General features: G+C 43.0%; 1 protein-coding gene across 3 annotated transcripts in view; it reads left to right on the top strand.

Moving 5' to 3' along the window:
- The window catches only part of FRMPD4 (FERM and PDZ domain containing 4), a 332,589-nt gene that overhangs the window by 139,835 nt on the left and 179,167 nt on the right, over nucleotides 1-13,587 (top strand). Inside the window, exon 1 of one of the 3 annotated variants that reach the window (XM_045203304.2) lies at nucleotides 12,635-12,713. The exons of the other annotated variants lie outside the window; for them this stretch is intronic. The gene's annotated coding sequence lies outside the window, so the exon portion shown is untranslated. Of the gene's footprint in view, nucleotides 1-12,634; nucleotides 12,714-13,587 lie in introns of those variants that run through there. 3 annotated transcript variants of the gene reach the window in all.

Raw genomic sequence — 13,587 nt, 5'->3', positions numbered from 1 at the left:
ACCTGTTCTAACAGTCCCTTTCTTAGAAAGAAAACAGTCCTTATCCTTGTCTTGGAACCTTCTATTCATTTAGAACATTGCATAGTATTTCCTCCATTTCATTTGCATGAATATGTGAAATAAGTGAACTCTCCTCCAGCCCAGAGAGAACACAGCCCCTACAGATCGGCGCCCTCCTTACTGGGCTGCTGAAAGCACAGCTGGAGGGAACGCCACACATACAACATCCTTGCAGAGCATCTCTTCTCGGAGCTACAGGGCGGGTGCGAAGTGCTACATGCCTTTGTCGGAAAAGTCTTGGAGAGAAGGCAAATGGTCTTAAACTGATGCCCAAATTGTACTTTGACAAACCCTGTAATTTACAGGAAGTCTCCCCAGGAGGCTGTAGGCCCTGCTTGGCCGAGAAAACTCTCAGTATGAAAATTAAAAATAGCTGCATACACAACTGAAAAGTAACTATTGAAATCATCACTTATTTATTTAGTTTGGTTTTTTTTCTTCTCCCTTCTCTCTCCTTCAAGTAATAACTCGGCGATAAAAGGATCCTTCTGGATCACACTCACTCCCCCTCACTCACACTGGAGACTCTGAGGATGCAAATTGATAGGCTGAGGGGCAGAGTCTTGTGCCACTGCCTCCTGCATTATTCACAGGAGAAAAGGAGCAAACGGAGAAGCTGGGGGAAGAGGAAAACAGACTTTATGAAGACACATGGGAGATTTATTTTTGAAAACTGAAAAGAACTGTAGGAATAAACTTGAACAATGACTCTCAGCTCAAGGGAGAACCATGCTGTCACTGGGCAGGTGCCAAGGCTGTCACTGTATCCTATCGATATGCCTTTCACTGATGAGATCGCCCCCCTCTCCAAGAAGTCCCGTCCATGAAAAGGATTGTTTTAATGGAACCACAGATCGTAAGTCTGACCAATAGGTAGCGATACTCACAAAAATTGTTTGGGAACATATCACTCTGGCAGCTACAAAATGTGGATGGTGGAGATGTTGCCAAGCACAGCGTGGTCAGTTTCTCCTAGAGAGGCTGTGCTTCTACAGTAAGCTTCCCAACTGGTGTGCCCCAAATGGAATATGGGCACAGTGACTGTAAGTCAATGTTTGCTGGGACGTAGTGTTCATTTTGTCATGGGACCTCTGCTCAATGAGCACAGCCTGGTTAGGATCACTACCAGGGAGTGTCGTTGTGTGCAGAAGGCAGGACACAGGAAGATAACGCTGCGGACACGACCAATGCAGCCCCATCGTCCCTGCCGATTTGAGAAATGGAAGTCTTGTGTCTCCTCTTTGACTGTCTAACATAAAATGGTCTGATGAAAATCTCATGGAATCAAAACCACAGTGAGATGCCACTTCCTTAGGATTTATCTCATGAAAACGTTAGATACTAACCAGTGTTGTTGATGATGCAGAGAAATTGGAACCCTCATACCCACGTGAAATGAAAACATGTCCCCACAGAAGCTTGCACATCAACAGTCTTAGCAACGTTGTTCATAATAGCCAAGAAATGGCTATTTTGTCCATCAACTGATTAACAAAGTAAGGTCTACTGGTACCATGTAATACTATTTAGCTGTAGAAAAGAACAAAGTACTGGCGAAGGCTCTAACATTGACGAAGCTGGTGGGTACAGTGCCCATTTGGTGGCGATAGTAATGTTAGAAAACTAGAAAGCGATGGTGGTTGCACAAGCCCCTTACTATAGAGAGAACCACTCAGCTGCACAGTTTAACGGGGGCATCTTAAGGGATGTCAGTGGCATTTCAATATTTCTTTCATTTAAATACATATATAATGCAAGCTATATATATATATATATTCAATAATTATAAATTTTCTCAGAGACATTAAGATAGCTCCATAAAAGCAAACGTCAATACTTTTAATAACATTCTTTTAACCTTATATACCTAAAATATCATCTTCACGTCGTCAACATTTTTGAAATTAGCGCTGTACATTCTGCTTACTGTACTAAGGTCTTAGAAACCCCTTGTATGTTGTAGTCGCAGCACAGGGCAGTTCACACTCGCCACATCCCAAAGACTCAAGTGCTTCATGGGGCCCCGTGGCTACCGTTCTGGGCAGTGTGAGTCTAGCTATGGGTTAGGAGAACTGGAATGAAGCGAAAGGATGCTTTAGTTGGGTTTTAATCATCCTTGGGGCCAGCTTGTTTCAACTGTCTAGCATTATCGATTTTTTCTCTATTAAAGTATTAATAAATGTGAGACACACGTGTTTTTGCTTTTTGAGGGAACAGAGCAAACCCACAGGTACTAAGTGAACTCATTCGCCATTCTCATTTTGGTCTCCTAGGTATGTGAGTCTCAGCCGTACAGCGAGTTAGCTTTCCTTGAGCTTCACCTTACCTAGCATTTCCATCATTTCTCCATTTTCTAAAACTCAACCTAATATTCATCTTGGCACTTGTAACTGGACTGAGAACTCCTGATTTTTCCAGTTCTCGTTCCCTGTCCACCTGGTGGATTTGGTGCCCTCCTATCTCAACAGCATGGGTAGGCTCCCCCTTAACTGTTTGTACATCATTCTGCCCATCACCTAAGTTCAGGCACACAGGGTTTTCTTTATCCTGTGGGTGCAATTGGTGTTTATTTGTGAAACAGAACACGGGAGAAAACTTAACCTGTGGGGAATATACTCCTCTCTTTCCTAATGCTGAGGTTTTCTGTGGACAGGAAAAACAAGAACCTGGAAAGAAAATTTTCTTGCCTGACCGAAAGCAGAATTATGCCTGTCTTTCATTTTGGCCAGTGTGTGTTTGTGTTGACAACTGGGAACAAAGGGGTGGCAAACTTCACAGAGTCGGGACTATAAACAACAGCTGTGAGGACGTTTTGCTATGCAGACGAAGAAAGACCGAACTTTGCTACTTACTCCAAAAACGCACGCACAATGCTTGTGGGGATTTTTGTTTGTTTGTTTACCTACTGGACAGGGAAGTTCTTTGGACTGGAGGACAGGGGGTTTATTTTGTTGCTTTTTCTCCTAGCAGTATTTCACCCATTCTAGGAGCAACTGTGCAGACCTGAGCTAGAGTCAAGCAAGTTATGGCAATAGGATTCCTGTTTTCTGTCCTTCCGGAGACTCTTTTTATCCTTGTCTTAGAACCGGGGTTGGCTGGTTCCAGCTCTTCCTGGTGGATGAGGTGGGGCTGGCTGGTTGGTCTTGTAATGGCCGCTGCCTTGGTTACAATAAAAGTAGATCAGTGGTTCTCAAAGAGTGATCCCTGCTGGGCATCATCAGCATCACCTGGGAACTTGGCAGGAGTGAAAAATTTGGGGCCCCTCTACAGGTGTATTGAGCTAGAAAATATGGCTTAACAAGGTTTCCAGGTGTTTGAAATGCATGCCAGCATTTGAGAATGCTAGTGTAGAGCATTGGATACTATGGAGATATTTCCTACTGCATTTGAGGGACTTTAAGAATAAATAGGAATGATTGAAGGTGGGAGGAGGTGGTTCTTGGGGTGGGGGAAAGTGGTGGCGAGAAAATGGAGACAACTGTACTTGAACAACAGTTAAAAAAAAAAAAAAGAATAAATGGGAATGAGAAGAATGGAAATCTCCATTTGAAAAAAAGTTCCAATAGCAGAAGTAGAGAAAGGATATGGAAATGTGAATGTGGGAATATGAAATCATTTTTGAAAGCCTTTGATGTGTAAGATGCTGTTCCAGTGCCTTTTACATGCATTGTCTCTAGTCTTAAGAAATCAGAAAGCTTGGCTGCAAATATCCATTTGTATCTCTGTTTTAAAGCTCAAGAAATAGTTATTCCAAAGCGAGTCCAGTATCAACAGCTGATAAGAGGCAGCATTACAATGGCAGTCGGGTCAGGTCTGTTTGCTTAGAAAGCATAGTGGGGCAGAGAGGTGTGGCTATTGAGCTTTTGCTGAAAGTGCGGTGATTAGTGTTGTTGGTGTCTATTGTTTTTTCAGGAAAATTGTTGGATGTCTGACACAGCATTTCCTCCTCTCCTTTCCTGCGGTATATGTTGGGTTAGACTCAATGATTTTCAACTGTGGCACAGAGAGCCAAGTATGGTCAGATCTCATATGTTCGTCTTAAATGGCATGTCTTTTTTGGAAATAATGATGATTTATTACAAGTTCTTCAACAGAATGGGCTTTCTCCCATTGGTTTGAAAAACCAACAGAAAGGGTTTTTCGACAGTATGACCTGGGTCTTTGAGCTCAAGGATGAGAGAGAGATCATAAGCCCCATTATTACTCTCAGGTGGAGAATGGAGACAGCTGACCTAGACAGTGTCTATAGACTTTTTGGATTGAGACCCACAGTTAGACATGCCGTTTACAGTACATATGACGACATACATGAATGGTGACATTATGGAAATGTTGCAAAACATTGTCTAACAGTACAAATTCTGAGGGAATATGATACGCTTTGAGTGCCCAGAATAGGGAACAAAAAATCAACAAAGCTGAAACTCACAAGGAAGAGTTCGTTCTGCCTCCCAAAGCCCTTAGTTTGAGCTGTTCAACCTCAGAATGGTAGGTGGGAAAGAGCTGTTCAGGTGGTTCCTCACCAGGGGCGGCTCTGCTTGTTTCGGGGGCATTTGGAGAGGCCTGTGGGCATGTGGTGGTGGCACCATGACAGGGAGCACTCCTGGTGTATCGGTGGTTGGAGGACAGGGACACTGACTGCAGGGAGGAGCATGGACGGGGCTGTCGGGCACTGCCAAGCTGCGCCTGCCCCATGCGCACTGATTGCTCCAATGGAAAAGTGCCGTGGGCTGCTCTCAGTCACCAAGACGGCCCGATCCCTTGGGGCATGGGAACTGGGAAAAACAGCCAAAGACTAGATCTGAGGGATTCTCTGGGCTAGGCGTCTGTTGTTTAAAATTACTAAATTCACAGCCCGGTTACAAATCAGTGATGACAGAGAAAGTCCAGAGAGGAGAGCAGCATGGGTGTGCGAGGCAGAAGGTCTCAGCCTTGGCACTCTTGACATTAGTGGGCAAGATCATGCTTTGTTCTGGGGAGCTGCCCTGTGTATTCTACGATGTTTCCCAGAATCCTTGGCCTTGAATGTAGATGTCAGTAGCACTGCCCGACACTCTCTAGCTGTGACAACCAGAAAATTCTTTTCCAGATATTGCCAGTGTCCCTTGGGGCAAACCCACCCTGGTTGAGAACCAGTGGTATAAGGTACTAAATAGTGTCCCCAGACAACTTCAAAGTGAATAGAAGCCCTGGCTATTCTGACGCAGTTGTTGGAGCAGGGTCTGGTAACTGAAGGGCTGTGGGTTCGATTTTCGGTAGGGACACGTACCTAGGTTGCTGGTTTGATCCCTTGTCCAGATGCATAAGATCCCTTGTCCCAGCCCAGATCCCTGGTCTGGGTGTAGGCAACCAGTGCGTGCTTCTCTCTCGCATCAATGATTCCTCTCTCTCCCTTCCTCTCATTCCATCAAAAAGCAATGAAGAAATGTCCTCTGGTAGGATTATAAAAACTTTTTTAATGAATTTCAAGTAAGAATCGTAAATTAGCAAGCAGCGCGCTCAGGACAAGCCTGTCCTCTCCTGCACCTTGGCTGACTCACTGAAGGCATCACCGTGATAAAGTACGACCTGTACAAAACTTAGTCTCTTTCCCCTTGAATCACATTTTCTACACCTTCTGTGGTGAACTGCTTTAGTCAACAAAATTTAACAGGATGTATAAAAGGGAATGAAAGTCAAATCCATCTCTGCTCTAAGAGGAAATGGAGTTCAGGGGGGCACCCATGCATCAGTATCTTACAGTATTTTATCGTGTGTTGGGGTAATGCTTCTCCGGCTTCTCATGCTTCTCTGTGTCTTCAGCGGTTCAGTAATCATTTCACAGCCGAACTCCCTCATGGATCAAGGGCCCTGTTCTCTTTCCCTCCGTGGAGAATGAATATGGAAATTGCAACTTGCACAGGTTCCTCCTAAGGTCCTTTTGGAGGAGCAAAGCTGATTCCTGACACGTGGAATTATTATCAAAACACACCAAAAAAGCAGCCTCCCTCTGCTAAATTTCCTGAATTTTCACTCTGTTTCCTTTCTCTTTTATTTCATCAGACTAAATGTAGTATTATTGCCATTGACATCTGCTTTCATAATATTATAGCTGTCCTCTCAAGAATTCCAGTGTCGCCTTTTCTGACAAACATCATTTGGATTTAGGTACTGTTTGTAGTAACCGTCCTTGTTTTACTAAGGTAGCTAATTGCATGCCTCAAATATTGCTTACAACTTTTTGAGATTCTATTCACTGTGTATATCTAGGGATTAATGCAATGTTTGAGTCATGTTATATCCAAATAAAACAGGTTCTCTTAAAATTTTGTAATTGAGAGTCACTGCTCTTGAGAAATGAAATGACCTATGCATTTGCAAGAACTTTGTCCTCTCTTTCAACAATAACTGCGTTTAGAGATGAGAAGAATAGACATATATTCCATACAATTCACGTTATTGGCCATTAAGAAGATCACAGGATTTGAATGAATTATCGTAGAAACCACCTAATTCTTGTGCCAGAAACACTACTATAAATATAATGAGCACCTTTTCCTTTAAATAAACATTTCTGAAATGTGCAATGTGAACTAGGCAAAATCAACCACTAAGTGCAGTTTTAGTCCTTGCAAATTTTATTATTTCTGTCATTTATTGAGTTAAGAAATCTTAGGCTAGAACACAAAAATATTAGTAGCATATGCCTAAGAAATATTACATTATCCTGGCAGATGGGTTCGCTTGTTTCTCACTTGAGAAAGACTAATATGAATTATTGTTGCCTTCCCAAAGAGACAAGGATTGTAGGTCACACGTATTGAAATAAAGATGCTTCTATTTTGTGAACTCCAAATTTGTTTAAAGATTTTATTTATTTTTAGAGAGAGGGGAAAGGAGGGAGAAAGAGGGAGAGAAACATCAATGTGTGGTTGCCTCTCACACTCCCCCACTGGGACCTGGCCTGCAACCCAGGCATGTGCCCTGACTGGGAATCGAACCAGCTACCCTTTAGTTCACAGGTTGGCACTCAGTCCCCTGAGCCACGCCACCCAGGGCCAGTTTTTTATATTTGATTTCAAGTTATGTGATGTGTTGAAGATTAACCATCTCCTGATAAATGAGAGTGTGAAGACAGATCTGATCTCATGCCAGTCTCTTCCCATTGAGTAGTGCTACTGGCCCCTCCCAGCTTTAAGTAAATTTCATTCCCAGTCAACACTTCCCTTGCAGTCTCATTGGCCCGAATGTAATCACGAGGCATCAACCAGTGGTGAAGTTGAAAATGCAGTTTTGCTGACACTGAATAAAAGAAGGCTTCTTTTACTGAGGGAGAAGGGCAGGTAGCTATTAGGGAGCAGAAAACAGTCTCTATGAAATTCAAGTAGAATGTTCAAGTGGGCTTTCGTTGCCCTGAATAATTACCGTGAAATCAATGAAAATATCTACCTTTGGTTTTGTCTCAATGCTGCAAAATTTATCCAAGTAAAGGAAAGATGTAAAATCAAGACAGGTCCCCACCTTAGAGTGAAAGGCAATGTTGCCAGGCCATCCAGGAAGTGGGCTGTTGTATCACTTAGTGCTCATCCATTTCAGGCTCGCTGAACATTGGACTTGCCGAGCCTTGGACTTGCCCAGCAGGCCTCTGCCCTAGGATCTGTGCCCTGGCTGCTCCCTAGGGCCTGAGAGTCCTTCCCTGCTTGGCTCATTCCTTTTCCTCCTTCCAGCTTTGCTCCAATGGGCTCTTTTCAGCAAAACCTAGTGTGATGTTGTGATTTACAATAGGAAATATATATTTGGTCTTTGTTCCCATTTCTGGCAAAGAGTTTCTAGAAACACTTAATGAGGAGAGAGGTAGGTGTGTGTTGTTATGTTAGTAAGTTGACTTGAGGAAAGCACTGTTTATTTGGGAAGGGAGGAGGGGGGTGCTGTGTGTGCCTTTGAAAAAAGTGGCCAAGATAGCATACATGTTACAAATTTTTGGATATGTGTTTCTATGTAAATAAAAAAAAAACCTGTCATGGTTGATGTGGCTTCGTGTTTTGAGTGCTGGCCTGTGAAGCAAAGGGTCGCTGGTTAGATTCCCAGTGTGGGGGCTCGTGAGAGGCAACCACACACTGATGTTTCTCTCTTTCTCCCTTTCCCTCTCTCTGAGAAAAATAAACAAGTCTTTAAAAAATAATCTCTCAGGAGAAAAACAAGGAAAACATCTATTTAAATAGGTAGTATCTTTTTTTTTTTTTGTATTTCAGTTTAAAGTTTTTAGACTGTTCACTGTGTGTGTGATTGAATTTACTTTCCTCTTTTCTATTCTTATCTGGGTAACAAGTCTTGTTCTCACTAGTTATTTTCTTCTTTTTTCTACATCCATTTTCCATACTCTGCTTGAACTTTTGTCATTGCATGATCTTGTGCTTATTGCCTGTCCTTTTTTAAACCCCCTGCAGAGGGAAGAACAAATGGGGAAATAAAGGACAGAATTAGGCCTAGGCAGCTCCCCAAGTAGTAAAGTGTTCTATCTACTTCTTGAATAGCAGATACACTTGCTAAAAAAAAAAAGTAGCTACCGAAGGTGCGTGTTCATAGTAGAATGGCGAGGTTGCTTTTTGTTGTAGTTTTGTTCGCTGTGCTTTTGGATTTTTTGTTGTTGGTTTCATTCACTTTTGAAATTAATTGTTTATCTAACCTCTGTAATGAAAAACATTGCCCTTTTTGATGTCTACCGAAAAGCAGCAAAATATTGCCTAGTAATTCTAATGAAGTATTCCTTGTTTATGGTGACAAAAAAGGGAACAATGGGGCCGTGAGCCCTTTGGTTAGAGTATCATCCCTCAGAATCAGTTTTGAATGACTGTATTGCCAAGGCCAATGGGGCGGGTTATGGAAGCTTGAGTTTCCCACTTAGATAAAGTTCAGCACCATATCCTGTCACTGATGCATGCATTCATTCATTCATGTATTCATTTAAACATTACTTTTGAAACGAGGGATAGCAGCGTTTGAACATTCAGCAGAATTTTGTTTTCTGGTATAGAATGAGCAATTAAAATCCAAGCCTAGGAGAGAATGGGTAGGTCCGATCCCCCAAACACTTTCCACCCATGGAGAGGAAGCAAAAAATGGAATTTTCTCTTAAGAATCTGATGAACCGAGTGAAAGATTGGGAAAGGCATTCAGAAGCTTCCCATGAGGCTTCCATCTCATGGTTCTCTTTTTTCAATAGGGGTGCCTCCTCTTGTCACTGGTCACTAAATCCTCAGAGTGTGTGTAGATGAGCTCTTAGCAGAGTCTTCTAGAAGGATAGCTCCAAAAACACAGGGCTCGTTGTCAGCCTGGGCACCATCTCACCAACACTGCTTTTCCTACTAGCACTCTCTTTCCCTGTTTATAGCCCTGCATGGGCCAAATGTGTTTTTTGCGATACAGATTTTTCCTGAAATAAATAATGGTTATGAGACACATATAGTGGGGATGAAATTTATTCTTACAACCAGAACTCGAGTAAACCCAAATCCTGAAGTGGTTGTGTTATCTTTATTATCATCTCCTGGTAGACATCCGTTTGTACCGGGCAACAAGGCCACTCTTCACTCATCAGGTTTACCATGCTTGCTTCCTGTGTCATTTCTGTCAACACATTGTGAGTGGCTGCTACGGTAGATAAGGATGTGAGGGCAGGTAGTTCATTTGGGAGGTGATTCCAGGAAGCAGGACTGAGGAAGTGGCAAAAACGAGAGAGGGAAGGAAGACAAGCAAAACAAAACAAAATTGTATAGATTAGACATCTGGGCTTCTAGAGCTCAACCCCGTTGGAGAATTTCTAAGAAATGATGTGGAACGTAGGTCAACACACCAAGTCCTGCCGGCCGAACAAGGCTGTACTGACACACAGCACGTGTATTCAGGTATTGAGTCCGCCTCCTTTTGTGCTACAACGGCTGAGTTGTGTATCTGTGACAGACACCGTATGCCCCCAAATACCTAACAGTGCTCCCAAATACATGGCTCATTCCTGAAAAAGTGTCCTGACCCCTGGTGTAGAACTTATCTTCGAATTCACTGACTCCTTCCCAGAGGACTGGTGTTTAACCCAGGAGCACCTGGCTGGCATCTAAGCAACAGAAAAGAAAACTGAGACAGAAACGTAGGCAGACCATGCAACTAGGACCCTTGATGTTAAGACTGCCGGTGCGCATGGACCCATCCACCTTACCTGCGTGACAAGCACGTATTGGCCGATAAGGAGACATCAAAAGCAGCTTGTATAATACTCTCTTCCTGTAAGGAATAGCTTCTTTTCACCCTCCATATGTTTTTCTTTGATCAACAAGAGGGCTTTGCTGTCATTCCTGTACCATAATTCCATCAGTTCTCTTTATTCCAGATGTCCCAGTTTTGAATATTTGGAAGGGGTTGCACACCAGTGTGCACACGTCTGTGTGTGTGCCCCAGGAAGTTTTCTTTGAAGGTACTTTTTGCAAAATAAAGTAAACTATTACACCCAAGAGGAACCTCTACTCATAGCCACAGAGCAAGGGACAGAAGTGACACGCCCCACGCACTTTCTAAATCATGCGTGTGCGTGACAGCAAGGGCAAGATCCTTGGAGGTGACTGTCACCTGAAAGCAAACTTGCCATTTTCTCAAAATGTTCATTTTCAGCAATCAGGTGTACAATCATAACGATTTCCATAGTCTAACCGAGAGATAATTTTTGCACTGGATTGTATAACATTGATGGCTAAGGTTCGTGCTGCAGTGCCTCACTGGGACTGAAAATAGATGAAGGTGGCCATTTCCAGTAGGCAAAGCAGTGGAGCCAAAATGAAAAGAGACATAAAATTCTGGACACGAAGCTCCCTGCTTTCGGCTCCGCCTTGTGAAAGTTTACTGCCAGTCACCTGTGCGCTGCATTCCCCTGTAGGTAATATCACAGTACTGGAGAGTATTTTGAGTCTATATGGACAGCGCTTCCTTGATGTGATGGCTTCGGAAAAATGGAAGATAGACCCTGAACAGTGTAAGGTTAGAAAGACCGTGTCACGTGACTTCACGTGCCTTTTATGACAAGAAGCCTGTTCACATCCCTCCTGTGATGAGTGACCACGGCCCACGAGGAATAGGTGCTGATGGTTTTTGCTCATGTCCCCATGGTCTCCTGCATGGGAGTAACACCATGCCATTGATTTGGGGAAAATTATATAATCCTAAGATAGGAAGTGTTTGCATTGTTAGAATCGATGATTGACGGGATGGATCTGGTGAATATAATGGTCCGTGATTATATTTTGCTTGATGGGTTAGTGTCCTGGTGTCTCTCCAGCTCCCAGCCCAGCAGCACTGGGACTGAAGGCCAGGGTTGCCCCCAAGATGAGGCTGGGTTTCATTATAAAACAGCCTACAACAAAAGCCCTTCCAGTCCCTGAAATGAAATATGCCAGACCGTAGCTTAGAAAACCCCTGGCTTTTCATTACGCTTTGTCCCTCCAATCGAATGCTTTGTGGGATTTTTCGGTTACATTTTGCGAGTTAAAGAGAAGCATTTTTGATGCTGTTCTTTTGATATTTGAAGACCTGGGTTTAAAATATCCATTGCCTTGGGGGAGCCATGAGCTTCAGGACTAAACGAAGGGAAAGTCTGAGTAATGAGCGCAGTGCCTGAAATGCGGAATTACTGCAGGTTGTCATTGTTGCACCCAAGCCAGAGTGTGAGAGTCATGTCCAGTGTCAACAGTAACTTCTGACAGTAATGTCATTCTTTGCGCATCTTGTTGGAAATACGGGAAGGACACAAAGTATAGGTATCTTTTCCTGTGAGACAGGTCTCTGGGGTTTCATTCCTGGGTTTAGCCATCAACTCCCCTGCCCTAAGCCCACCTTTCTCTGGGGAAAGATACACCTGTATAGTTGGAGGTTTTTCCTAAAAGGTTGGAGGCACCTAGGAAACACTGAAATTCGATTCTGTGTAATACTTTTTGACTTTATTTCTGGAAGAGGAGGCCCCAGTTGGAAGAGCTGGGATAGGAAGGGAAGGAAGAATTGTGAAAGTATATTTCCATTCTTAGTATTTTTGAATTTATTGATGTAAATCTCATTAATACAAGTGAAGCATTACAAGTGGGAATATAACCCTTTTTTTCTAGGAATAAGCCTTTTTGGTTCGCATTCTCAGAAATGCCTTAGAGATTAAACGGGCCAACAAAATGTTATGCCAGGAACAAATAGAACTAATATATTTCTCAGTGTTGTTTTGTTCCCCTTAGAAGTGCCCGCAGTGAAAACAAAAAGTGATAACAATCATACTTTTACAGCATGCGATTAAGAGACCCTTTTGTTTCAGCGAATGCAGCTGCGGTCTTCACTCAGCAGGCCTAAGCTAGATTTTCCTACTTTCCTTTTTGATTTCCATCTCTCCCCAAAGTTTATTTTTCTTATGATTTGTTGTTACTCTTCTTTCCTGTGATCTCTAAAAACAAATTGATTTCGTTAGAACTCATGCCTACAGTCTTTTATGACACAGGAGCACGCAGAAAACAGATTGGTAGCCAGCTCAACAGCATGCTTAAGGGAGTGCACAGGGAGCGCCGGAGCTGTTTGCTTCTTCCTAAAGAAATTTCCAGGACAGGAATGGCTGCCGGTGAATGAGAGGTATCTTGGTGTGCATATCGGGAAAGGTATGATCCATTCAAAGAGCATTGAATGGTTTTTATGTGTTGATATATTTGAATCCTCTCTCTGTCTCTCTGTTCCTGCACTTACAGTTGTATTTGTCTCCAAAAATGGGGAGAATTACACGCTTGTGCTTGTATGTGTATTGGTATAGAAACTTTTACGTGTGCCTGCTACAGGGACACGCTTGACTGGTTGCTCGCTCAGAAATACCAATTATGCATCCAGCCCTAAGGCGGTTGTTGGAAACATGAGTGGGCAGACTCCTAGGCTTAGCACGGGTGTGCTTTGTTTTCTTTTCTTTTTTTTAAAGGCAGTTTGTATCACTAGTCCTTGGCCAATTGAAGTAAGTATAAGACAGCTTTGCCTCCAACACCCGCTCCGTTGTACCAGGTCAACATATTCTGTGCAATCGTGCTTGTTAATCAATTTCCAGCACTGTTTCTGTTATGGCTGAAGACTGCATTTTACCTCAGGCTGAAAGGCTCAAAGAATGGAACTCACAGTCCTTTGATAAAGTACAGTCCTTTTGTGGTGTCTGCTAAATCAGCGGTCATGTTCTGACAGTCGTTCCTTCACTTCTTAGTAGAAGACCGTTCTGATTGACATTTTACCTGCCTATCCCTGTTGGACAAGCCCCCATGCTGGGAAATTGCAAGAATGTTATCCCTTCATTCTCACGTCGTGTCGGTGATCTCCAGCACAGCCGTGCCTGGTCTGACATATCAGAATGAATTAAGATAAAATTCTAGTTCATGAGCCATCAGGAAAAATTATCTGTTTAACTTTAATGCAAAGTGCTTGTTGAGATTTAGCCAAAAGATATAGCGCTAGTATCTTTTAATTAAGATGACACTTCACTTATTTTCATGCAACATT

Source organism: Desmodus rotundus, chromosome X, assembly GCF_022682495.2.
Source record: "Desmodus rotundus isolate HL8 chromosome X, HLdesRot8A.1, whole genome shotgun sequence".
Taxonomy (NCBI): domain Eukaryota; kingdom Metazoa; phylum Chordata; class Mammalia; order Chiroptera; family Phyllostomidae; genus Desmodus; species Desmodus rotundus.
The sequence above is the reverse complement of the archived record's forward strand: the minus strand, read 5'-3'. Positions and strand labels throughout refer to the sequence as shown.